This window comes from Neofelis nebulosa, chromosome 3 (genome assembly GCF_028018385.1).
Source record: "Neofelis nebulosa isolate mNeoNeb1 chromosome 3, mNeoNeb1.pri, whole genome shotgun sequence".
NCBI classification, from domain to species: domain Eukaryota; kingdom Metazoa; phylum Chordata; class Mammalia; order Carnivora; family Felidae; genus Neofelis; species Neofelis nebulosa.
In genome coordinates, this window is record NC_080784.1 from 162,984,821 (window position 1) to 163,011,568 (window position 26,748).

A 26,748-nucleotide genomic window follows, 5' to 3' on the forward strand; every position below is an offset into this window, starting at 1 on the left:
AGTCCAAAGTAACACTAACTGAGAAAACAACATTTTGTGAATCACCTGAATCATGGTCGACTTTGCTTTTTACTCATACAGTATCTAAGCAGGGCAAAAGTCCAAGCTGCTTCTATTTTTCTTGACTTGTTTAATAGTCTCTACTTCAAAATATGTGAAGACACAAGGAACATGGATTCTTTACTATGGCTTGTTAATAATACATGGCCTTGAATCAGGCCACCTAAATCTTTGAAGTTTAGCTGGTCCTATCACATCAAGAAAAATTTCTTCTGATATTAACCAAGGAGTTTGGTTAAAATTATTTGTTTTATTCAGAGGCCAAATCCAGGCTAGAAATTAAACTGTTGTAAACTAGAGTGTCTCATCTCTGTAGAATCAAAATAATTACTGAATATCAATTTTCATCTTCCATTTACCTTGTTCCATTACTGTGGCTGAGTTTGTGACAGTGACTAATTTCTTGCTTTTAAGGAAATATTTGCTTTTCCTTTATGGATACATTTTCATGAAGTCTGTTGGAAGGAATTTACAGATGCTCTCGTGACAGTTTTTGTCTGGATTCTGGAAGAAAATTCTACCATGTGAATTGTGATGTATGGATGCTGCACCATTGGCCTGAGAGAAATCATGTTAAACTTTAGCAAGTTCACGGCTAGAGGAGATGTGTTGTGACTTAAATGCAGTATTTAAGCTAATCTTTATCAGATGTATATCTATAAATGGTATGGCTGGGGAAGAGTTGGTGATTTTTTTTACAAACTAACAATTTTTTTTCTTACGCTAACTATAAAAACCTCTCTTTGATAGCAACGCAATTTTTGAAACTATTTTACTTTTTTTTAATGTTTATTTATTCATTTTGAGAGAGAGAGAGAGCGCACGTGTGCCAGCAGGGGGAGGCGCAGAGAGAGAGAATCCCAAGCAGGCTTGGAGCTGTCAGCACAAAGCCCGACTCGGGGCTCCATCTCGTGAATTGGGAGCTCTTGACCCAAGCTGAAATCAAGAATTGAACGCTTAACCGACTGAGTCACCCAAGTGTCCCCTACTTCACTTTTGTCTGCCATGATCTTGAGAATTAACTATGACGTTCAAATCGCAAAACTACAATGTTCAAAAGTGTAAAGGCTGAGGACGGAAAAGACTTTGGAAATCAAGTACCGATTTGAAATTGGGTTTCTCTGTTCTGTCTCCATTTAAATGTGGTCATCAAAAATATTTGTTTTTTCTTCTTCTGTCTGTGATGAATCTTTCCTGTAGGCCTTGTGGGTCACAGGCCATATATAACAGGTTGAGTGAGATTTCTCCACTTCACTGGCTCCATTGTGTATTTTTTTCACTTTTATGTGCATCCTATTCCTCTATAACTTTGAATTCCTTTCATGTTACAATGAACCAAACGATATGCAATTTGCTTCAAAAATATCCCTTATTGGGGCGCCTGGGTGGCGCAGTCGGTTAAGCGTCCGACTTCAGCCAGGTCACGATCTCGCGGTCCGTGAGTTCGAGCCCCGCGTCAGGCTCTGGGCTGACGGCTCAGAGCCTGGAGCCTGTTTCCGATTCTGTGTCTCCCTCTCTCTCTGGCCCTCCCCCGTTCATGCTCTGTCTCTCTCTGTCCCAAAAAAAAAAAAAAAAAAAAAAAAAACGTTGAAAAAGAAAAAAAAAAAAATTTAAAGAAAAATATCCCTTATTTTGTCTTGTTTTATCCTAAAAAAAGGAATTTCAATAGTTTGAAAATAAATCTGGAAGTAGAAACTATATATTACAGTTAGCAGACTACATTTAACCTATTACGTTAACTTTTCCTCTGTGTTTCCTTTCAACATTGTGTACCTTTTATTATATTATTAAAAAATTTTTTAAATGAATTTAAAAAAAATGTTTATTTTTGAGAGAGAGAGAGCGCACAAGTGGGGGAGATGCAGGGAGAGAGGGGGACAGAGGATCAAAAGGGGGCTCCATGCTGACTGCAGAGAGCCCTCATGTGGGGCTTGAACTCACGAACTGTGAGATCATGACCTGAGCCAAAGTCAGATGCTCAACCGACTGAGCCACCCAGGTGCCCCAACTGAACTTTTTCATCTTGAGATAACTGTAGATTCACATGCAGTTGTAAGAAATAATACAGAGCCATGCTGTATATTTTTTTTACCTAGTTTTCTCCAAAGGTAACATCTTGCCAAACTATTGTACAATGCCATAATTAAGACATTGACCTTCAAGGAGTCAAGACACAGACGATTCCCATCACTGTTAGGATCCCTCATGGTGCCCTTTTATAGCCACACTGCTTCCCCTCTCTGCCCTTTCCCTGCATTACCCTCTGGCAATCACTAATCATTCTATATATCTACATAATTTTATGCCTTTAGGAATGTTATGTAAATGGAAACATATTGTAGTCACACTTTGGGTTTGGCTTTTTTTCACTCAGGATATTCTCTAGAGTTGAGTGTATTTCATGTTAATTTGCCATTCGTACATCTTCAGTGAAGTATGTCTCCATGTGTTTTACCCATTTTCTAATTTCTAATTTACCCGTATCTGTTTTTTTGTTTTGTCTTGTTTTGTTTTGTTTTACTGTTGAGTTTTGAGAGTTCTTTATATGGTTTAGATACCAGTCTTTTTTTGAATTGTGGTTTGCAAACAGTTTTTTCTAGTCGGTAGCTTTTTCACCCTTTTAGTAGGGTCCTTCACAAAGCAAAAGTTTTAAATTTTAATGAGCTCTGATTTATCAAGTTTTCCTTTTATGACTCGTGGTTTTGGTATTAAGTCTACAAACCTTTTGTAGCCCTAGATTCCACAGATTTCCCCATTTTTCCCCTAAGTTTTATGTTTTACATTTAAGTCTGTGATCCATTTTGAGTTAATTTTTGTAGAAGGGATGAGATTTAGGTCAAGATTTTAAATTTTGTTCTCTCTCTCTCTCTCTCTCTCTCTTTTTTTTTTTTTTTTTTTGCCTATGGATGTCCAATTTCGGCAGCATCATTTCTTGGAGAGGCTTTCCTTCACTGAATTTTTTTTCATCTCTGTCAAAAAGCAATTGAGCGTGTTTGTGTGGATCTTTTTGTGGGTTCTTTATTCTGTTTCACTGATTTCACAGTCTTTATTACCCTAGCTATATCATGTTTTGAAATTAGGTAGACTTATCCTTCCACATTATTCTTTTTTTATTTTTTATTCATTAAAAACATTTTTTTAATGTTTATTTTTGAGACACACACACACACACACACACAGAGAACATGAATGAGGGAAGGGCAGAGGGAAAGGGAGACACAGAATCCCCAGTCTCCAGGCTGTCAGCACAGAGCCTGACATGGGGCTCGAACCCACGAACCGTGAGATCATGACCTAAGCCAAAGTCGGATGCTTAACCGACTTAGCCACCCAGGCGCCCCCACTTTGTTCTTCTTTTCCAAAATTGTTTTAGTTATTCTAGTTCCTTTGCTTTTCCATATAAATGTAAAAATAATCCTGTACCTGTGAAACAATCTTGCTGGGGGTTTGCTAGGAGTTTTAGTAAGCTAGTAAATTAATTTGGGGACAATTGATTTCTTGACTATATTGGGTCTTCCAATCTATAGACATGGTATCTCCTTCTACTTATTTAGATCTTCTGTGATTTCGTCATCAGTGTTCTGTAGATTTCTTCATGCAAGTTCTGCACATGTTGTTAGATTCACACCTAAGCATTTCATTTTATTTGAGTGATTATAAATGAAACTGTATTTTTCATTTAAATGTTCATGTGTTCATTGCTAATGTATAGACATATGATTAAGTTTAATTTGCATAACTGTATTCTATGGCCTTGCGGAATTCAACTATTAGGTCTGGAAATTTTTCTGTAGACTTCTTGGGATTTTTTTTCTGCTGGTAATTATGACATTTGAAAATAAGGACAGTTTTCTTTTCCCCTTTATGGTCTGTATGCCTTCTATTTCCTTTTCTTGCTTTATTGAACTGGCTGGAACTTTCTCACACTATGTTGAATAACAGCAGTGAAGAGTAGACATCCTACTTCGTTCCTAATCTCAGAGGGAAAACATTTTCTTTCACCATTAAGCGTAATGTCAGTTGCAAGTTTTTGGTCGGTGCTTTTTATCAAGCTGAGGGAGTTCCTTTCTATTATTATATTTGTGATAATGGTTAACATGACTGTATTGAATTTGTCAAATGTCTTTTCCACATCGATTGATAGGATCATGTGGTGTTTCCTCCTCAGGCTGCTAATATGGTAGATCACTTCGATTTTTCAAATATTGAAAAATATTTGAACTAATATTGAACTAATCTATCGTTGAAATAAATCCTATCCGGATATAATGGATAATTCTTTTTACATATTGCTGAATTGTGCTTGCTACTATTTTTGTGAAGGATTTTTTCACTTGCTCATGAAGGATATGGGTCTGTAGTTTTATATTAATGTCTTTTTCTCATTTTGATGTCAGAGTAATGCATGCTTTATAAAATGAATTGGAAAGTATTTCCTTCTTTTTTACTTGCTAGAAGAGGTTGTAGAGAATTGATATTAATTCTTCTTTAAATGTTTGATGGAGTTCAGCAGCGAAAACTTATGTGCTTGTAGATTCCTTTGTTGGGAGTTTTGAAACTGTGAACCCAATTTTATAGCAAGTAGGACATGGCTATTCATGTTATGTCTTTCATATTGTGTGCATTGTGGTGGTGGTTTGTGTATTTTGAGGAGTTGGTCTATTCTGTCCCAGTTGTTAAACATTTGTGCGGTACTCCCTTAGTCTCCTTTTGATGTCTGCAGGGTCTATAGGGATATCCCTTTATTGTTTCTGACGCTTATACTGGCAATTTGTGTTTTCTCTCTTTTTCCTTTGTCAGTTTTGTTAGAGGTTTCTTAATTTTTTTTGATCTTTTCAAAGCACCAGCTCTTTTGTGAATTTTCTGTTTTTAATATTTTCATTTTCATTGATTTCTACTCTTGTCTTTGTTATTCCCTTCCTTTTCGGTTTGCCTTCTTCTCTCCACCTTTCAGAGTCTTCTAATGTTTGTTTTATATATCATAGGATTTTAGTTGTAGTTAATAGGAAGAGTAGGGAAGAGTGCATCTACTCCATTCTTCCAGACTTCACATTTTGTTTTTATGTGTGGACAATGTCCCTGGATTTTGCTCTTAAAGCATAGGTCAAGATTAACCTTCTCTCTTGCTGTGTTAGGGAAATATGGAAATATGGGGTGTGCTGGGAAATAGCTTTTTGCAATAGTTTCTCGTTCTTGTCATGATGGATGTTCAGTAAGTAAATGGAAGTGAACAACCAATAGTACTTAGAGTAGGGGTGCCTAATTTAGTGAATATTTACAGTATATCAGAACTCCCCCTGTACTTCTGTTCAATGGCTGCCCTCACCAGGACTGCCTCCCGTTAGCTGACTCCTTGGTGGGGAGAGGAAAGGGCAGTAGGCTCAGAAAACTTGTGGTCAAACTCCTTCCTTCCTCTTTGACTTTTCTCTCTTCTCTTGCTTCAAAATGATCTCAAATCTGGAAAGAGGAAAGTAACCCCTTTTCATCATAGAGATAACAAAAACCATGCTTTAGCTTTGCAGCATATATATATATATATATATGTATACATATCATATATATATGTATACATATATGTGTACACATATATTTATGTATATATACATATATATACACATATATATGCCTCAAAAAACAGTTCAGGGGCGCCTGGGTGGCGCAGTCGGTTAAGCGTCCGACTTCAGCCAGGTCACGATCTCGCGGTCCGTGAGTTCGAGCCCCGCGTCAGGCTCTGGGCTGATGGCTCGGAGCCTGGAGCCTGTTTCCGATTCTGTGTCTCCCTCTCTCTCTGCCCCTCCCCCGTTCATGCTCTGTCTCTCTCTCTGTCCCAAAAATAAATAAAAAACGTTGAAAAAAAAATTAAAAAAAAAAAACAGTTCAATTGTACTCTTTTAAGGTTTTACATTAATTATATGTCAGTTTCAGGGTGCCTGGGTGGCTCAGTCGGTTAAGTGACCGACTTTGGCTCAAATCATGATCTCATGGTTCGCAGGTTTGAGCCCAGCGTCAAGCTCTGTGCTGACAGCTCAGAGCCTGGAGCCTGCTTCAGATTCTGTGTCTCTTTCTCTCTGCCCCTCCCCCTCTTGTGCTCTGTCTCAAAAATAAATTCATGTAAAAAAAATTTTTTAAAAATTATGCGTCACTTTGATGCTGCAATGGTTCTTATTTTTCAGTTGCCCTTTATCATTCTGACGTGAAAATCATGTTCAAGGGGAAATTGTTTGTGCATATAATGAGTATAACTTGCATCCTAGGGGCCTTGAAATGCAGTTTACTAAACCAAATACAAAAGACAACAGTCTAAACATAGATTTGTCCATAGTCAAGCTCTTCCTGTGAAAGCTTAAAAAAAAACAAAAAACCTAGGGAATTGTCACACTTCCCATTGTTGTTCACACGCTTGTTTGGGATCTGATTATGCCAGCTGACATTTCAGCAGGGAGGAGAAGCAGGGCAGGAGTTGGAAGTCTCTGGATCTGAATAGCACCTTCTAATTCATTGTCGCCTTTGGGCTTTCTTGAAAATATAATGGTTGTGGAATTTGGATAGATGACTCCTGTAGTAAAACAAACTCAATTAGCTAACAACATGTATGAGCCTTGCAGAATATAGAATTAAAATACTACCAAACCCTATAAGTTGCTTTAAACTCTGTTCTTAAATTGCTTGACATTCAAGTTTACCAGTGTTTATTAAGAAATAACCATGTACCAAAGCACAATACTTGGACTTGTTGGGGATACAAAGAGGAACAGACCCCAGTCCCTAAATTAAAGGAGTAAACAATAAAAATGCATACAGAGAATTGATATACAATATGCTTGAAATTTGGCTTTATGAAGGATTTGCCACTTGAACTCAATCTTGAAGGATGGTTTAGTGGCTGTAGGCAGCAGAGATGGACTCTGGGTAATTGAAGAAGAGTAGAAAAAAAGGAAAAAGGGAGAATCTATTGGGTATCATGGGGTATCCCTTGAATTGAAATAAAAACTGAACCTCCAAGGGAGTAGACATTGTGGATTAATGTACCAGGATTGGTGGCAGAGTTTTCTTCGGGGCATGGTCTATAAGGATCGGTCAACTCCAACACTGTTGGGTCAGATCACTTCTCTCAAGGTACAAATCTCAAGGTGAGGTCTGACAGGTATCACTTGGATCATGTGCCCACCTCTTGGCCAGTGCAATGCCAGGGGAGTCATTCCTGAAAGGAAGATCATGGGTTCTAATCAAAGGCCAATGGCTCTGATGTTGGGCAACATGAACCACAGATAGGTGGCGGGAATAGTTGAATAGAGACACCGAGGTAGGGAAATAAGCAGAATGTCTGAGCATAGCAAATGCTCTTGTCTGGTGGGGACATAAGGTGAAAGAGGGGATTAAGTTGGGAGAGAGGAAGAAAGTGAGGCAGATTGAAAGTGGGCAATGGAAGGCCTTGACCACCATGTTTGGAACTGGTGATAGAGTCAATAGCTGGGAGTTAGAGGAGCAGATCTTGTAACATCTATGCTTTAAGAACAGTTTCTTATGTTGTGAAAAGGAAAGGTCAGGGGCAGGAAGATCAAAGGGGAGATTGCTTAGGTGAAAAGGGGAAGAGAAGTTTTATAATGATATTATGCTTTACTTGTCATTAAACAACAACAATGAATACTTGCACATGCTTTATTTTTACCCTGTAAAAAGGACAGTGCATGAATTATTTACCCTTTTTAACAGATACAATACCAGAAGCTCAAGAATTTGAGGGCCTTCTCTAGATCCTGTGATGGGTATGGAGGAGCGCCCATACCCCCTGCCCGGGGTCATCTGCTGGGGCCTCTCTCTAGCATGTGAGACGTTGCAGCCAGAGCCAGCTGACTTTGCTTCCCTGAACCAAGGCTGTGACCTATTTTTTCACTACCATGATGATGTTTTCTTGAGGTTGTACCTCTGAGTAAGTAGCTCCAGTAGACCTGAATCTTGGCTTGTGCCTGACATGGTTATTGGCCTGAATGGGATTTTTCTTTCTTCCCCTTGAGAGAGGATTTTGCACAAGGAACCTGTGCTCAGCAGCTAAGTGCAAGGGTGAAGATAGCATAGGAGGAAACACAACAGTGGAGAGCCAGCTTGCCTAGGTTCGAATCTCTGCTCTGCCTCTTCCCAAGCGGTGTTTCCTGGGCCAAGATTCTCACCTCTCTAAGGCTCAGCTTCTTCATCTGTAAAATGGGGACAGTATGGCATCTGCTCCACAGAGTTGTTGTGAGGGTTAGATGAGATGATGTTTGCAGAGATCCTGGGAGAGTACCTGGCACAACAATGTTCTCGACAATGGCGCTATTGTGGTTGTTGTTATGATCTAAATTAAAACATGGCGGAAGAAATGTTCCAAATAGACTTGTGACATTTGAGCTCCGGTGCCATCTAGTGGCCAGGATGTTTCAGAATGTGCTGTTGCCTAGGTGTTGCACCCACAGGTGATAAAAAGGGCCTGTTGTTCTGCGGGTCAATGAATTCCCGCTAACTGACTTCAAAGATGAGTCTTCCATGCCTGCCAGGACCAAGAATATCGCGTGACTTCATTACTGGCCTGAGTTGCATCAAAGAGGATAACTTTGTCTCTGTAGCAGACAGGGAAACCAGACCATGGAAGCTCTGGTGCCTTCTTTCTCTTGAGCCGGCCATGCAAGGCAACTCTTGTGTTTTCAATAGATGTAGCAGCCTCCCAGAACAATGCAGACTACAGACAGACTTGCTATTGTAATGGTTAGGAATGTGATTATGGTGGTCATGTGGTTTGTGACTCACTAGCAGAAGGGCTTTGGAAAGTTACTTAACCTCTTTGAGCCTCTGGGAGTATGAAGAGTAATAGTAATGACTTCACAGCGTTTTCATGAGAAGGCACATATGTGCTTAGTGTAGGGCCTGATGCAGAGAAGCTGCTCGGTCAACATTTGCCAAACTTATTTTTCACTTTCGCAGTAGATGCTTGCGTTAAAGGAGGGCCACTTGTTCACTTATTCATTCAATCATTTGGTCATTCAACTGATATCTGTTGAGAACATACTCTGTTCCGGGAACTGAGCTGAAGCCATGCATAAACCAGACACAACTCCTCATGGTTGGTGTGACGGGCATTAAACAAGCGGTTCCCAGGGGAGCCGTGTATCATTGAGCTTGAGTTGTAGACTGGACAAAGGACCTTCTGTGGAGCCTCATTCCCATCCTGGATGTTGTGGATTTGTACAAATTTACATGATGCTTTTATTTATTTTTATTTATTTATTTATTTATTTATTTTAATTTTTTTTTCAACGTTTTTTATTTATTTTTGGGACAGAGAGAGACAGAGCATGAATGGGGGAGGGGCAGAGAGAGAGGGAGACACAGAATCGGAAACGGGCTCCAGGCTCCGAGCCATCAGCCCAGAGCCTGACGCGGGGCTCGAACCCACGGACCGCGAGATCGTGACCTGGCTGAAGTCGGACGCTTAACCGACTGCGCCACCCAGGCGCCCCTACATGATGCTTTTAAAGCACGTGGGAGTTAAGTTTCTTGTTCTTAAAAAAAAAGTACATTACGGTGACTTTTAGAAGGTGCAGGTAAAGTGCCTTGAAGGGGGTGTCCTTCTCTAACTTGTCTAAAAGCTCCATGTGGGTTGGTGGTGGACCTGGTGATGGTATTTAAGTGTGTGTATTTGGATTCCCTCTGTGTTACAGGTCTGGTGGCGTGGATGATCGCTTTTACTCCGTGGAGGGACTAGAGAGCATCCTACTTATTTCTCACCAGTATTATCAATCGATTCCTCCTTTTCTTTTAGCTTTTCTCCGGTCTCTATGCTCCTGAGTGTTTTCTTGCTTTAGTTCATGGGAATTCAGCCAGGTGCCAACGTCCCCCTTCGTTCAGAAGACCATCCTGCCACCTGCATTGGAGATGGAATAACACCCCTCAAATAAGTCCTTAAAGCAGTGGTTTTCATGAAAGGCTGGGTGAGGGGTGTTGGGGAGAGGAGAATATAGCTTATGGATGCTTGGGGGAAAACATATTCAATGTGATACCATATTAAATAATATAACATAAAGCAACATAGTACAATATACATGAAAGAGTCTGTATTATACTGAACAGTAGAAAATACGTACTTCTTTCATAAGGTTATCAACAAATGTGGAGCTCAACAGTTCTTCCTGGCTGGCAACCCTACATAAAAAGACGGATTCTTTTTTTTTTTTTTTTAATTTTTTATTTTTTAATGTTTATTTATTTTTGAGACAGAGAGAGACAGAGCATGAACGGGGGAGGGTCAGAGAGAGAGGGAGACACAGAATTGGAAGCAGGCTTCAGGCTCCAAGCTGTCAGCACAGAGCCCGATGCGGGGCTCGAACTCACGGACCGTGAGATCGTGACCTGAGCCGAAGTCGGACGCTCAACTGACTGAGCCACCCAGGCGCCCCTAAAAAGACAGATTCTTTAGGGATTCCCAGGGATAGTCCCACCCAGGGGAACATAACTCAACCCTAGTTGAGACAGCGAGGTAAGATTTTTCATTTATCAAAATGGAACCTAACCAAAAACAAAACTGAACAAGAAAACTAAAGGCTGGAAAATGTCTGTTTATCTGGTTTCAAATACTCCTAAATGGACACTGCTTGGGGATTCGTAAATAATAGCAACAGCAATGATGGCAATGACATTGATTTTGTGCCCGGTTCTGTGCTAGAAACATACCACATGGTACCTCTTTTACTCTTTTTTTTTTTTTTTTTAATTTGTTTTAACATTTTATTTATTTTTGAGACAGGGAGAGACAGAGCATGAACAGGGGAGGGTCAGAGAGAGGGAGACACAGAATCTGAAACAGGGTCCAGGCTCTGAGCTGTCAGCACAGAGCCCGACGCGGGGGTCGAACTCATGGACCGTGAGATCATGACCTGAGCCGAAGTCGGCCACTTAACCGACTGAGCCACCCAGGCGCCCCCTCTTTTTTTTTTTTTTAATAAAATTTTTTTAATGTTTATTTATTTTGAGAGACAGAGCATGAGCAAGGGAGGGGCAGGGAAAGAGGGAGACACAGAATCCAAAGCAGGCTCCAGGCTCTGAGCTGTCAGCACAGAGCCGTACCTGAGGTCCTACAAGAGGCTCCAACCCACCAACGGTGAGATCATGACCTGACCAGAAGTCAGACGCCTAGACTGAGCCACCCAGATGCCCCGGTACCTCCTCTACTCTTCACCACATTGAGGAGGTAGGTGAGAAAAGTCTTGGTGGTGCTTCGGCAAAGTTCAGTGACTTTCCTGGGGTCGGGTGACTTTTCTTTCTGGGCCCTGCATTACTACTGCTTCGGTGCTGTTTCTTCCTGAACACCAAGTACCTTCCTTGATCCCACATGGCAGCCTGATTCATTAATTAGTTTCCCTTTATTTAGATGCATTCTGCAGCCCCTGGGGGATAATTAAAAAGTTGATTTTATAATATTAATATTAGTGTAGATCTTTAGGGTCAGGGTCTTTTACCAAAACCCTTTCGTATTTCCTTTTCAGCCTCAATTGTGGAGAGGCTCTGCAGAAGACATTTCTGTTTACACACTGCTGGCAGGGAGAGAACCGGATCTTTCCTACTTAGCTGTTTTTTGACTTTAAAGAATCTGGCTTGAAAACATGTTTTTGCCTTGTTTTGTTCTATAGGATTGGTTTATTGCTATTGAGCAAGTTTTGCCTAAAAGTTACCACCACTGAATACCTTGCCAGTAGATCCTAGGCTGAAATAGCACAACTTAAAAATATCGTTTTAGGCAGTTAAGTTGGGGAAGAAATATCTATGTGACTAGAATAAAACTGTTTAAATCTGAGCCTTTGGTTTGTGTTCCCTGAAGCATAAGTGTCTAAAATCTTCCTCCTTTTATGCTCTAAATGGGCACTTTTACTGCATCATATGCTAAGATATTATAGCCATCCCTCTTGAACTATAACTCTTGTTCCTCGATGCTGTGATAGATTGAAGCCTGGCGTTTTAAAGGATTGTACCTGAATCTATTTTTTGGTGGTGGTGGTGGTGGGAAGTTAATGTCCCCACTTCCCCTGACGGCTTACACAGGAAGCTTAAGGCGTAATCAGACTATAAAATCCTGACCAGAGAAGCGATCGTAATTTTAGCTACAGACTAAGCAGATAACAGACGACCGGCCATTCACTAGTCAGAAAGATAAGGGAATGAGTTTGATTCCTCATTAAAAGCTTCATGGTTTAAGTCTTTAAAAAAAAAAAAAAAAAAAAAAACAAGTGCTGGGGCTTTGCTTATTAAGTTACATAAACAGAGTGAAGTGCCATGGGGGAGAATGGAAACTCTTGGTGTGACCTATAATTAGAAAATTTCCACACAGAGAATAAAAACAGAGGCTGTATGCCACTTCCTGACCCCACTCACCCACAGAGTCTAAGCCATTGGTGGGACACAGATAAGAAAACACCAAGGAAAAGAAACCCGAGCCAGGCTGCCTGTTTGCTGTGATGGGATCCAGCCTGAGAGGGATGGATGTGACGTGCCCTTGTAGTTTAAAGTACGTCCGAGGCACCGGTAAGAAGGAAAGGCATCGCTTTTCACAAACTGCAGTTAACCAACTAACACGACGGTGTTCCATGCCGGCTAATGAAACAGCCAGAGAGTGTCTACTGATTGGTATAGAACAAAAGGTCTGATTGGTGGTATACTGGCTCTTGCCCACCGCTGCCGGCATTTTAGGCAAGTTGCTTCCCCACCCCCCAACCTGACCCCAAGCCTGTGGGATTAGGGTCACGCTGCCTGCCCTCCTTCTAAGGTGGTTGTAAGGATTCAGTGTGAGGGTGCACACCAAAGTACTTAGAAAGCTGCAAAGACCCTCTCAGATGCTGGTCGTTGTTATGTTACGTTATGTATGTTAAATATGTTTCTCTACAGCGTGTTATAAAATAATTGTACGTGGAATCTAAAGTAGACTTAAAAAAAAAAAAAAGCCGAGTTTTCTCACCATTAGACAATCCCTGCGCAGGGAGTGTACTCAGTGGTATTGAGCCCGGCCGAGGTCACCTGCGCCTCTGCTGTGGCTCACAGACATTGCACCAGTCAAGGTCAACCCTGAGACTTCCCCGTCCTCTTGCTTCCCAGTGCCAAACCCTATGCGAGGGAAGAGCAGACTGTGGTGTGATTCCTGGGAGGGAGTCAGAATCTTGCTCTCCCGTGTAGTCATTATGTGATTTTGGGAGAATATGTTCACTTTTCTGAACCTCCATTTCTTCCTCTGCATGGATCATTCTCCTATACATCTCCACATATCCTAAAATGGGATAAGAGTATTGACTCTGGTGGTTTGTTAGTAGGTTCCATGAGTCAATAGATTGGTAAACTGCTTGAGGACAGGGAAGGCATCCCAAGCACATTAAATACTGCCTGGCGTGTAGTAGATGCTCAATTAAAATTAACTGAATAAAAATGTATTTAAAAAATCCTAGCATGGTGACGGGTACATAACAGGTGCTAGTTAGAATTTTTATGCCATTTCTCCAATAAGTGCTTTTTTTCCTTACAAAAGGTGTTACTAATTACCTGAATAATGAACTTAATAAACCCCTTAGGTCCTCTGGGCTTCATTCTTCATCTGTAAAAGAAATTAGAATAGTTTAATTTTCATGTCTGCTCTATCTGACAATGATTTGATTTTTTCAAAAATCACATCCACTCCCAAGGGAGACCAGTTTGTCTGTAATGAACTTGCTGTCACTTTGGAGCCGGGCTGAAAATCAGTCGGTATAAAAAAAGGAAAGCCTTAGAATTTTAACCGATTTCAACTTTCACATGCAAAGTTCTGTCGTGTGCCTTGGATAGTTCTGGTTTTTGCATATTCCATCCGGTTAGTGTACTTTCCACCCTCAAGAATGTTCGGGTTTAGAAGAGAAATTGTGTCGACACGGAACTGTGACTGATGAGGGAACCTGGCTGCCTGGCAGATGAGCGGCCTCCTAGGCACTCCCGCAGGAAGGGGGGCTCAGCCTCAGCTGCTGGTCGCAGCCGCGGTCCTGGACAAGCTGTTGGGCTCTGGGAACCCAGAAAAGCTCCAGCACATTTGGAGGAATCTAGAACTGTGCCATATGAGGAACAACATCAGGAATGAGGGATGTTTAGCTTAGAAAAAGCTCTCACATAAGCTCTGGCTGACCTGAAATGTTTTAAAACCATCAAGACTCTTCTAAGCGGCAGCAGAAGGCCAGACAAGGGCTGGGGAGAGGCCTGCCAAGGAGGAACATGCTAGATTAATGATGGACCAACCTGGCAATGATATCAGACCTCGTGTCAGGATATGGGACTGCGTCCATGGTAAACTATTGAATTTTTTTAAGTGTTTAATTATTTTGAAAGAGAGGGTGAGGGGGAGAGGCAGAGGGAGAGAAAATTCCAAGCAGGCTCCATGCTCAGCACGGAGCCTGACTCAGGGCTCCATCTTACCACCGAGAGATCATGACCTGAGCCAGAATCAAGAGTCCGTGGCTTAACTGACTGAGTCACCCAAGCACCCAGATACACTATTAAATTTTTAAAAAGCTGGTGCCAGAAGTGTTTGTCGAGTCTGGTCTCACTTATATAAAAACGCATGCATATATAACTTTGTGTATAAATAGAAAGTTGGGGCACCTGGGTGGCTCAGTCGGTTGGCATCCGACTTTGGCTCAGGTCATGATCTCGCAGTTTGTGAGTTCAAGCCCCACGTTGGGCCCTGTGCTGACAGCTCGGAGCCTGGAGCCTGCTTCGGATTCTGTGTCTCCTTCTCTCTCTGTTCCTCCCCTGCTCACGCTCTGTCTCTCTCTCTCTCTCTCTCTCTCTCTCTCTCAAAAATAAATAAAGATTAAAAAAAAATCTTAAATAAATAGAAAGTCTGAGTAAACAGGATGGAAACACTACTGCTAAGACTTTTCTCTGCAGAACAGGATTTTGTTGAGTGCCATAGAGGAACTTTAATGTTTCACTTTACAAACTTTTATAATCTTTCCCATTACAAACTGCTGTGTTGTTTGAATTATCATGGATTTTTAAAAATAATAAATGAAATAATAAGTGAGAAAAAGTGGTAATGACAGAAAGTAATACATAATGTGAAAAAGAGAATCAGAACCATCAGAACTAGCAAAAAGTCAGTTGCCATTGGAAGTAGCCATTTTAAACCATAATCCTGGCTGAAAAGCAAGAATTAGGCTATTACTGTTACTCTTCTAAGATTTCCTTTAGTTTAATGTTGTTATTCTTTTCAGTTGTAACGTTATCATGTAATGATATCATGTGAATATCATGGGGTATTTATTTCCTGAGTGGCTACTGTATTGCAGATTTTGTGCTTTCCATGTGCAGTTTCATTTAATTTTCATGATGGTGCCTGATAGCAGCATTATTCCCATTTTATGGATGAGGAAATAGGCAAAGGATGAGGTAAACAACCTGCTCAATGTCACAGAGCCAGTAGTGTGGTGATTTTGGACGTCACATGTTACATCCATTTGACACTCACCCCATTACAATATTAAAATGTGACCTTGGGAATTAGCTCCTCTCTAAACACAGTTTCTGATTAGTCTAACCCAAAAATTGTAACCAAAAAATTTTTTTAAATTAATTTTTGTCTTCCTTATGGTAACTGGCATGATGAGTTGGAACTCGTTAGTGTGCTTTTGGGGTTAATTTTCTGAGGAAATGACCTTAGCCCTGGTGGGACCAGAGCATTCATCTGCCTGAGTGGGTGGGGTGGGAAAACACAAGGGAACAGTTTGGACATTGGAAATCTTACATATTGAATTCAAAGACAAAGGTGCAAGTAATAATCCCTCCCCAGTGTTGAAAATAAAATTACATTCTGACAGAAGACTGCCATTATTTTGAGGGGAGATTTTCTGAATTCCCCAATTTCCCCTTAAAACACACAGAAGAAAATGCCTTCCTTTCTCCACTAGAGATGAGATAGCCTGGTTACTAGGCTTATTGCTGTGCCTTGTAACACTGGGTAGTAAATGAATATGCCATCAGTTTCCAGCCCTAAGACTTGATGGGAAGAAAAGTGGGCAGAAGAGAGAGGGATCGGGGAGAGTTGAGAAGCAGGCACCCGGGCCTGTCCCCCACTGGGTTAGAATCTCTGAGGGAGCATATGTGTTAAAAGCAGTCAGAGAAGTTTCAGGGAGTCTGAGGGCTGGGGCCTTGCCCCAACTTCTTGGGTACAGTGTGGGACAGTTGTGGTCTCTCTGGAGAGGTCCTTGATATATCAGACTCTGGAAAAACTTGGTGGCCTGCAGGCTTAATCAGACCTGGCTGAGGGAAGCTTCTGGTGGAGGAGTTTCCAGTTTCCTGAGGTGCTGAGGCCAGAATGACAGGCAATTTAGGGAATTCCGAGAGCCTACACTGCAGAATAGGTCACAGAAAGCGGTCTAGTGAGGAAGCTGGCTGGCTTCTCCCTGCCCTGCTAAGACCTGCTGTGGACTGGGGGACCATGTCAACAGATAAGTAGACACTGGGCCTCTGTAAGACCCCTGAAGTCAGGAAGTTGAATAAGGGATGTTTGTATGGGTACCTAAATACTGTTGAAGGGCCCCAAGGTTGAGGCAGCCTGAGATCACAAGGACTTGCACTAGGCCCAAAGGCTGTTGCTCATGAAGGCACACTCTTTTCTCCAGACATCCAGACCCCTCCAGACCTCCTCCAGAGCCTAGCAACCAGGGAGGGGCCAGATGGCTGAGAAATCTGAGCTGGGGCATTTCTTGGAATGGCACTGTCTGAAAGAACATTCTGCAATGAGGCGGACATTCTAAATGTCCAATACGGGAGCCAGGAGCTACTTGGGGCTATTTCAACGCTTGAAATGTGGCTAGTAACCTTGAGGAATTGAATTGTTTTTTCAATTTTGACTTTTTTGTTGTAAAAAAATAACAACATTGGACAAGAAGCACTCATAATCTTTATACTCTAAACAGGAAGTTTTTTTGTCTATTCTCTTGAATCTTTATTCTCTTGTACATCTATTTTTGCTTTTTGAAATCATAGAACACATACAATATAGAAATTAACTTTTAATGACTTTACCTCTAAGGATATCTAGGAAGAGAGCTAAAATATTTCTGAGTAAAGGGCAGGGAAAATAAAGATTTTTTTTTTTGAGAATTATTTTAAAGAATCAAAAGGAAAATCAGATGTGTGTGGAGTTGAAATTTAAGTGTTAATTAATTAACATACTGGACAGTTGAAATTTAAATGTTAATTAACATACTGGACAGTGCATATTTTAGAGGGACCATTTAATGCATTAGATTGAACCAAGTTAAGTACATAAGATAAAAAGTTAATGTTTCCTCTCTAACAAATGGGTATTTTAAAGAAGAATGGGTTTGTTACAGACCCAATAAGGTTGTGAGAAAAATTTGTGATCCCCTCCGTATTACTGCTGACAAAAATGTGCTCACTGTTGAAAAATCTAGAAAATACAAATGAGCAAAAGGGAAAAATTGAGTCCCACCACTTCCCTTTTCATTTTAGTAAATATCTGTCCAGTCATGTGTGTGTGGGTGTACATGTATGTGCACATGATTACTTTTGAGAGTGGAATTATCACGTCCTATTGTCTTATAATTTGCTTTTTTCCTCTGGATTATATCACAAATAACCCCCGTAGAAAGACACTGGGGCCATCTTCAGCGTTTCCAGGTCATGAATGATGCTTTGATAAAGGTCTTAGTAGCTAAATCTTTGTACACAGACACCCCACCTTTCTTGGCTACTGCGCTTCTCCACCTCATGTCTCCACCCCTGACTTCTGTGAAGTCTTCTCTCCGGGACATTTGGTGTTTCCTTCCTTTCAATGAACCAATCTACTCTGTCATTTCTCTCCCCCAAGAAGCCCACCTTGCCCCACAGTGAAGGAATTAGAGGAAGATAATTGACCTTACCTGAGTTGGGTATTTATCAGGATTAAACCGGATGAGGGAAGGTAGGTCCTCTCTCTTGGTTGGGAGTGGGGTTTTCTGCTTGTCTCCACATAAGATTTAAGAGGTAAAGTGACCGTACGGTTATTTCCTGTTTATGGAAATCTCATCTTTCTTCACCTGTCCTTCCTGTTCCCTTCTTCCTGTCTTTGCCTTCACGTGTGCGCCACCTCCCCCCAAACCCCCCAATTTCCTGCTCTGTTGACCTGCATGAGTTTATGGTGGGAATGTTTGAGAAGATCCCCACCAGGTAAGGTCATTGTGTATTCCACTCACTCAGCTATAAATTTGTTACAAAACCCCATTTCTAATTTGACTGATTTCCCCGGTTTAGGAGTATTTCCCTAGCCTGACTTCATTCTCTCAGAGCACATCATGGCTCTACGGTCACTTCTCTGAGACAGATTCTTTACATTACTAAACAATGACAAGAGTAAGAGGAATAGGAAGGAGTCATTCGTCGCTGATAATTGTCTTCATGCTGCATGAATCATCGGTCCCTATTTGTCTCTAGAGTGAATAAGAAGTTACTGTAAAAAAGTGCAGTACAAATTATTCATTTTAGTCTGGAAAGGCAATACCTACATACACAAGGCATAAAATTAAGAAAGCACGAAAAGGTATAGAATGAAAAATAATTCTCCCTTTTACCCCCCACCCCCACAGAGGTTCTTCTTTCCAGAGGCAACTGCTGTTACCAGTTTCTGGTGGGGGTAACTATACCCCCATGTCCTCATGTCCGGTAAGGTGCCTGCCTGCCACATCTGCCAGTGTGTGTACAGGTGCATGGAATGCGTGGAAAGTGGCTAGTCCAAACTGAGATGTGCTGTAAATGTAAAACACATGCCGTGTTTCAAAGACGTATGAAAGAAAGCAGGCAAATATCTCATAAATAATTTTTGTACTGATTGCGTGTTGAAGTGATCATATTTTGGAGACTCTTAAATGAATTTTACCTACTCCTTTCTGCTTTCTTGGTAGCTACTAGACAATTTAAAGTTAGCGGTGTGGCTCACATGTGTGGCTTGCGTTGCATTTCTATGGATGGTGCTGGTGTTTGCAGAACTCAGTATGCACATATACATATTTGTATGTCAGGGTCATGGAGCCTTCTTTAAAACATATCTGAAAATAATAATAATTAATGTTATGTAGCAAATTATGGTTTCCAAAGCCTGTTCGTATGTTTGCTCATTCAATTCTTATAATAAGCCAGTAACATAAGCATCTTACTTAGAAGCAACCACAGCTGGGCAAGGAGGGGAAACGAACCTTTGTGTGGGATACTTTCTGTGCATAAATTCACTTAATTCTCAACACAGTATGGAGGCGGGTTTTATAGGTTTTATTATTCCCATTTTACAAATGAGGACAACGAGGTTCAACATGGTTAAGTGACTCACAGGAATCACATAGTGAATGGAGGGGTTAATGGTGCACCTTTGCTGTCAGACAAGCATGAGTGAGCTGTGACTCAGCCACTCTCCTAGTTGTGTGAACTTGGACGAGTTTATCAGCATGTAAAATGGAGAGAATAAATAAACCATGACATGGGGGTGTCAAAATTAATGGAGATAGCATGTATAAATGCTTACCGCAGTGCCTAGCACAAAGCAAACCCTTAAAACATGTGTGTGTGTGGATGTGCCTGTGTGTGTACATGTGTGTGCCAAGATTCAAACCCAGGTTCCTAGTTTCCTGAGCCCCAGCCTCTTCATTTTCCCCCTTCTGGTGACTCAGTCCCTTCTGGGCAGCAAGACTCAGTTTGTCTGACCCAGTTATCATCATTCCACTTACTCAGCTGTAAAGTGGGGGGAAAGGCAGGAACAGAGGAGCGGCATTTCCAGGTCTTCCTGTGCTCTCCAGCTAAGGAAGGGGTTGACCCTCAATGTGCCTGAGCCATCTTCCCCATCAAATGTGTCGTGGGGTAGAATTGATAAGATAGAGACACTTATGGGCTTTCTTTGACGTCTTGGAGCAAAATAAGTTGCAAGCCACAGGGATTAGTGAATGGAAACAAGGGGACACGCCTACCATGTCCGGGGATGCTGCGGAATCTGTCCATGGCTTTGGAACACCAGTGATTATGTTAGGTGAGGTACAATGTATTTAGATGGCCCCCAAATCAGGCAAATAATTATAATACAATCAACTACAGTTGTGAAATAGAGCAGAACTCTCTGTGATTTTCGAATGGTCTTTATTCTTTCCCTTTTGAAAAAACTGACAGGAAGTAAGTGATCAGGAAATGCAGAAACAATGGCCTTTTCCTGGAAGAGTGGCTCCGAAAGATGACTAACTGTTCAGACATGCTGGGGGCTCCGGGGCTCTGCTACAGAGGATGAGGCCAGGGGTCCGCAGGGGGTGAGGGGCTGGAGGTAACCTCCAGGGACGGACAGAACCGCCCGTGGAGTGTATTATTTACGACTCCCTATCTGGTAAAAAGAAGTGAGAGATTGTGGCAAGGTTACATGGCCCTGGAGACCATCAAGTCGTTAATTGGCAGAAACTGCCACCTGACTTGAGGCCTTTAAAAAAATTCTTAGGATCAGGCAGGGACAGCCAAGAGAGACTGCCTTCACTTATTAAGCCCAGAGTTGTTTTCTCTCTGTAAAAATAATTAATCGCAATTTATAAAAAAGAAAACTACCCCTCGGAATGTCTTATCAACCTGAGGAAATCAGCGTTCTACTGAATTAATAGCATTCTGGCACTAGGCCAGACACAGGCTGCTTCAACTGTGCTAAGTAGCCTTGGTCCCAGCAAATGCATGGTTTCTCCTAGGCTTTGTGAAGTGCCGAAAAGCCCCTCTGGAGCCCCTCTTTTTTTCTCCTTACACCCTGTAGGGGACCAGGAGCCTCAGGGTCTGTTTTGCAGGGGTTCCTAGGAAACAAGGAGGTAACTTTCCCAAGGAGCATCAGATTCGAGTAACATTAATGTTCTTATTTCTTTGAAAAAAATTTCAAGTTGAGAAAAAAAAAGTATACAGAATCCCACCACCTGGACAAATTATGTAAGGTAGTGTCTTCAGTCCTCTCTTTCTGTGCCTCAGAGGTATCACTGTAAAAAAAGAAAAAAAAGGGTCCTCCCATTTCTTTTCCTAACTGTGCAATTATATTTATAATATATATAATTTTAATAATATAAATATATCATCCATACGTTTATAAATGTATTGTTTATAAAAATAAAATATTATTCGTTCATAAGTCCTTTATTTATATAAATATAACAGAATTATATAATAATTATATATATACCTATTTTCTTCAAGTGGGATGCAATTTGCTACTTGTTACTCAGATTTTCCATATCAGTACCTAAAAATTTTTCCTTTTTTTTTAAGGTTTATTTATTTTGAGAGAGAGAGAGAGAGAGAGTGAGTTGGGGAGGGGCAGAGAGAGAATCCCAAGCAGGCTCCTCTCTGTCAGCACAGAGCCCAACACAGGGTTTGAACTCACAAACCATGAGGTCATGACCTGAGTGGAAATCAAGAGTCCAATGCTTAACCGACTGAGCCACCGGGTGCCCCTAAAATTCTTCCTTTTTAAAAATGGTTACAAAATTGGGCACCTGGGTGGCTGAGTCAGTTAAGCATCAGACTCTTGATCTTGGCTCAGATCAGGATCGCAGGGTCCGTTTCAGTTGGTGAGTTTGAGCCCCTCATTGGGCTCCCTACTGATAGCTCTAGGGGATTCTCTCTCTCTCTGCTTCTCTCTCTGTCCCTACCCTGTATGCGCACATGGGTGCACTCTCTCTCTCTCTCTCTCTCTCTCTCTCTCAAAATAAGTAAATTAAAAAAAAAATTAAAATGGTTACAGAATAGTTGACATTTAGCAAATTTATTATGTGCAATGTATTCTTCTAAGCACTTTACAAGTATTCACCCACTTTAATGCTCACAGCAACCAATGAAGTAAGACTTTTTATCATTCCCATTTTACAGAGGTAAGAGATTGAAAGGCTGAGTCATTTGCCCAGAATCTTACAATATTCATGCAACCAGGGTTCCGGCTCAGGCAATTCGGCTCCATCATTCACATTCACAGCCACTGTGCCGTGGATGGACCCGTTTAGTTGGCCATTCTAATCTCTTTCTTGTTATTTCTATGCTTAACGAACATCTTTGCACATACATCTTTCTTTCTGAGGTGCCAGGTCCTAGAAGTGGAGCTGCTGGGTCAAAGAACAGGTGTATTTAAAATTTTGATTTCAATGGGTGATTGAAATTTCTTTTTTAAGCACCTGCTAGGTGCCCAACATATTTTCCCATTCACTATTTTATTCAACCTTCATGGCAATCTTGTGCATGTGTATTTTGATCGTCTACATAACCTGTAGAAGTTAAGAGATTTGTTCTGAATCCCAAAGCTAATCAATACACAAAACCCCAACTCCAGACTCTGGGCTGTGCACCTTGTGTGAATTTCACTGTATTCCAATGTATTCCACAATAGCATACAGTGCTGTTATTGCAGTGGGAGGTTTTTGTGCTTTATTCTGGAAAGCCAGAATTTAAGCCTAAACCACCAAGCTTGTCAATGCCTCAGGGTCTCTGTTCTTTTACAGTTAAGTGATGCACGTGAGATCCTCAGAAAAAACCCAAGTGTTACTTTGGAGCTCAATGTTACTAGAATGAGTCAGTTCTGGAAAATGATTTCTATAGTTTTAATTATTTCTAATGTTTTAACATGATTTTATATTAAAAATGACAGTCTATGCAGGTATCAAGTGTTTTGTTTTGCTTTGTTTTACTGGAAATTCTCAAAAAGGAATCATTCACGGCTTTACTTAAAAATATAAACATAGTCTGATCACGGAACAGCTGATTAGGCACCGTGTGGATTTTTTTACATTTCTTCTTCCTCCATTTTTGTGTCGATTCACTGCTCTGCTTACTAACAGGTTCACCTGGGACAATTTACTTTATCATTTTAACCAAATTTCCTCATCTGGAAAAAGGGGATAACAAAAGTATTCCATTCTGCAGAATTATTGTGCGGACTGAGCCAAATAACTCATGCCTGATGTTTGACACTGTGCCTGACACACGGGAGGCCTGAATAAATGTTAGCAGGTTGTAAAGGCAACAGCACAAACCACAGTCAAGAATGGACAGTTAGGGGACGGGGGCTGGGGGGATGGGCAAAATGGGTGAAAGGGAGTGGGGGGATACATGCTTCCAGTTATGGAATGTGTAAGTCATGGGAATAAAAGGCACAGCATGGGGCACCTGGGTGGATCAGTAGGTTAAGCATTGAACTCCAGCCCAGGTCATGATCTCACAGTTGGTGAGTTCCAGCCCCCACATGGGGCTCCCTGCTGTCAGCACATAGAGCTCCCTTCAGATCCTTTGTCCCCCCACCTTCCCTGCCCCTCCCCCGCTGGCGCTATCAATCTAAAAAATAAACATTAAAAAAAAAGCACAAGCATAAGGAATATAGTTAATGCTATTGTGATAGCATTGTACGGTGACAGAGGGCAGCTACATTTGTGGCGAGCATAGTCTGACTTACAGAGTTGTCGAATCACTATGATGTACACCTGAAACCAACGTAACTTTGTGTGTCAGCTGTGCTTCCAAAAAAGAAAAAAAAAAGATGGGACAGTTAGCATCACACTGGGTACAATATGCAGCCCACATGAAAATTTCCAAAAGAGAGAATGGAGAAGGCTTCTCGTGAATACAACCAGGGAACTCGGCAGTTGGCAAAATGGGGTGAGAGTCTAACATGGAATGAAAACTGCCAGCTAAGTGGGATTCCATCGGCTGGCATGGTAAAACTTGGCCTCCACGGTAAAACCCCCTCCATGGCCCCACTCCAGCTTCTCTGGCCACGCTTCCTGTTCCTCTGCTGGCTCCTCTACCGGCCTTCAAGGGTCTATCTTCAACCTTTTCTGTTTCTCAGCTACAGTCTCTCCCTGGGGATCTGTTTTTTGCTTAGGTAGTCGTAATTAAGAATAGATGAGAAAGAAGTAATTTTATGTGATGGAGACGTGGGACTGAGGGTTACAGAAACTTACCGAATAATTAAGGATAGATGAGAAAGGAGTAATTTTATGTGATGGGGACGGTAGAAAAGACGGTTGGGAGCGTTGGCTAACTTGGAGATGGGGGTAGGGCAGGAAGGAATTCAGTTTAAAATGTCAGGTTTTGTACTTGATTTTCACCGTTGGCTTTTTGAGTTCTGGGTTAATTGAGTCTTTTTGCCAAAATGATAAAATGCTCCCCTTTTGGATGTGGGGTAAGTTGATATGAATTAATCAGGCTCTGTGAAGGGTGTCAAGGAGTTATGATCTATCTAGGTATGTGTGGGAGCTGTTCCACCAGATGTGAAAGTCAAATTAGTCAGCGTGTCTGCTCCCTGCAGCTGGGGTGAAGGTTTATCTGGGAAAGAGACTGATTCTGTCGGCTAAAAACAAGTCTTTGGGTTTTATCCACGGTTTTCCAGGTTCTATGTCCTTCAGTAATTAAGAGTTGGCTCTACACCAGTAATGTGGGAGCCTTAGAATTGATATGTAGGAGTTTGGGTGAATAACATTTTGATGCTTAATATTACCTGGAGGTAACTATTGGGTCTGTAAGACTAGCCAGGAAATCTCATGAAAAGAGTTCCTTTGTTGCTATATTGGCTCCTGTTTTATTATATTTGGTACAGTGATCCAATGAAAAGAATAATTTTTACTTTTCTGGTTTATTTGTGGGTTGGACCCAGAAACTAAGGAACTCAGCACTGAAAAAGGACCAGGAGAAAAATGAATTAATTGACGCCTCCCCAAAGCTCTGAGTGAAGAAGGCTATACTGACCATCTCGTGGTTGGCCTGCCCAGTGCTCTTCTTCTGTACACAGAATCCCTCTCTTTCTTTTGGAAAATCGCATCTCTCTGACACTGGTCTTATGATTTGGATAGAAATGGCACTACTCCCTATCTCTAGTGGGGACTTAACTCCAACCAATGAGAATACCACATCCCTCTGACTACAGTAATTCATTCTGGGGTGGGCCTTTGACAAGCACCAGATTAAACAGAGACAGTCCTGACCCTCTTGCTCAAATTTTTGGGAGAGAGTTGATTTCTTTCTTTTGGGATTGCCAAGCTGGCAGAATGTACACGTAGATCTTCTGGAGGCCATCTTGCCTCCGCGGAAGGGGAGTCTTCCAGGAAAGGATGCCAGCATAAAGGAAAGCAGAGCCAGGGATGGATACCAATTCCTGATGACACCATATGAGTATCTGGATCCAGCCATACCTGAAGCCAGAACAGCTTGGGCGTTTGTTATGTAAACAAATAAAATGGATATTTTATTGTTCAAGTTGATTTGTGCTTTTTTTTTTTAAATCTCCCGTGATTTGTAATCTAAGCAGTCTGTCCTCAGCAAGGAAGAATCTACCAGTATACAAATTTTAGCCTAGAGAAAATGAACTGTCAGAATATGCTGTTAATTTTCATGGTGTTAAAACGAAGAAAAAAATATCTCCATGATGAGACCGTATTCCTGTTGGCTGGTTTCCAAAATATGTTAGGATGAGCAGCGATATTATTCTTTTTCTTGCCCCAAATGTGTTTCTGACAACCACGTGGTATTCAGATAGCCAGTGTTCCTGTACAGATCCCCCGTCTGTGCAACCTTAGCTCATTCAATTGTGTCCGTTTTACGAAGACTCAGGTCTCCTCTCCTTTCTTTACTCTTTACGTCCTGATTCTTATCTGGAGCTCTGTGGAAGCAAGGTGAACCTCTTGCCATATTAACCCATGAATCACCCTGACCTTGCAGATTGTCCTTCCCCTTCAGGTCCCAAGGAGAAGAGGAAGCTTGGAAGGTGTAGACCTACGGTGGCAATCTACAGACAGGGAAATGAAACCGTAGAGACCACAAATGGCAAATAGAGGTTGACCAGAGGTTGACATTAGCCCTTCGCCAGAGGGGTCCTGTTTCCCGAAGAGCAGAGTTAGCACCACTCATCCGTTACCAGGAACCCTGATGAGGAATTGTAAAACTGATTTGGCCTCCTACCAATAGGGCATTGAAACTGGGACTTTCCAACTCCAGCTGTCTAGTGCAAAGACATTGTAGGAAAACCATACTCAGTTGGCAAGAATTTAGTTCATATTCTGCACCAGTTTGCAACAGTTAGCTGAGACCCAGCACTGGCCTAAGTTGGCATCCTTAGATTGGGAATTAAAACCGCAAATGCCCAAGGCGGGCCAGGCGGCTGGCAGGACTGGGTGATATGATAGGGGATCTGTTGAGCACCTGCGTGATTAAAAGAAGCTGTCACTGTTCAGCCCTATCCAAGGGGCGTGTGTACATGCAGCATGAGCCCTGAGCTGCAGGATCCTCGATGCTTCACAGAGGGATTGGAAACCCAGAAGTCACCCGTTTGTAATCTCTGATTTGATAATAACACCAGTGATTGTGCCTGGTGGCTGGATGTTGGGTTGTGTTTAAACCTAATTTAATTCCCTTTAAACAGAGCCCAAAGTGTGATGGTTTAGAGCCCACCGGGTTTTGTGGCCTGTCTTTGACACTCGCTAATGTCAGGACCTTGGCCAGGAATTTGTCTTGGAGATGCTTTCACATCTGCTTTGTGGGAGGGGTTTGGGCAGTGGTAGAATTTGAGGTTAAATGACACGATGCTCTTAAAGCTCTTATGGAGAAGCTGTATGAAAGCGTAAAGCTTTAATAAGTGCTTCCAATTCTAGGACGAGAGCTGACAGAAATCCACTG

At 41.6% G+C, this 26,748-nt stretch overlaps 1 long non-coding RNA gene across 1 annotated transcript; it reads right to left on the minus strand.

Moving 5' to 3' along the window:
- Nucleotides 1-10,321: 10,321 nt before the first annotated feature.
- On the minus strand, nucleotides 10,322-18,524 carry LOC131506207 (uncharacterized). The gene is made up of 3 exons (XR_009258792.1): nucleotides 17,982-18,524; nucleotides 13,612-13,663; nucleotides 10,322-11,474 (listed from the first exon to the last, which is right to left on the minus strand). It is a non-coding gene; the product is annotated as an uncharacterized LOC131506207 (long non-coding RNA).
- Between the last annotated feature and the right edge of the window lie 8,224 nt (nucleotides 18,525-26,748).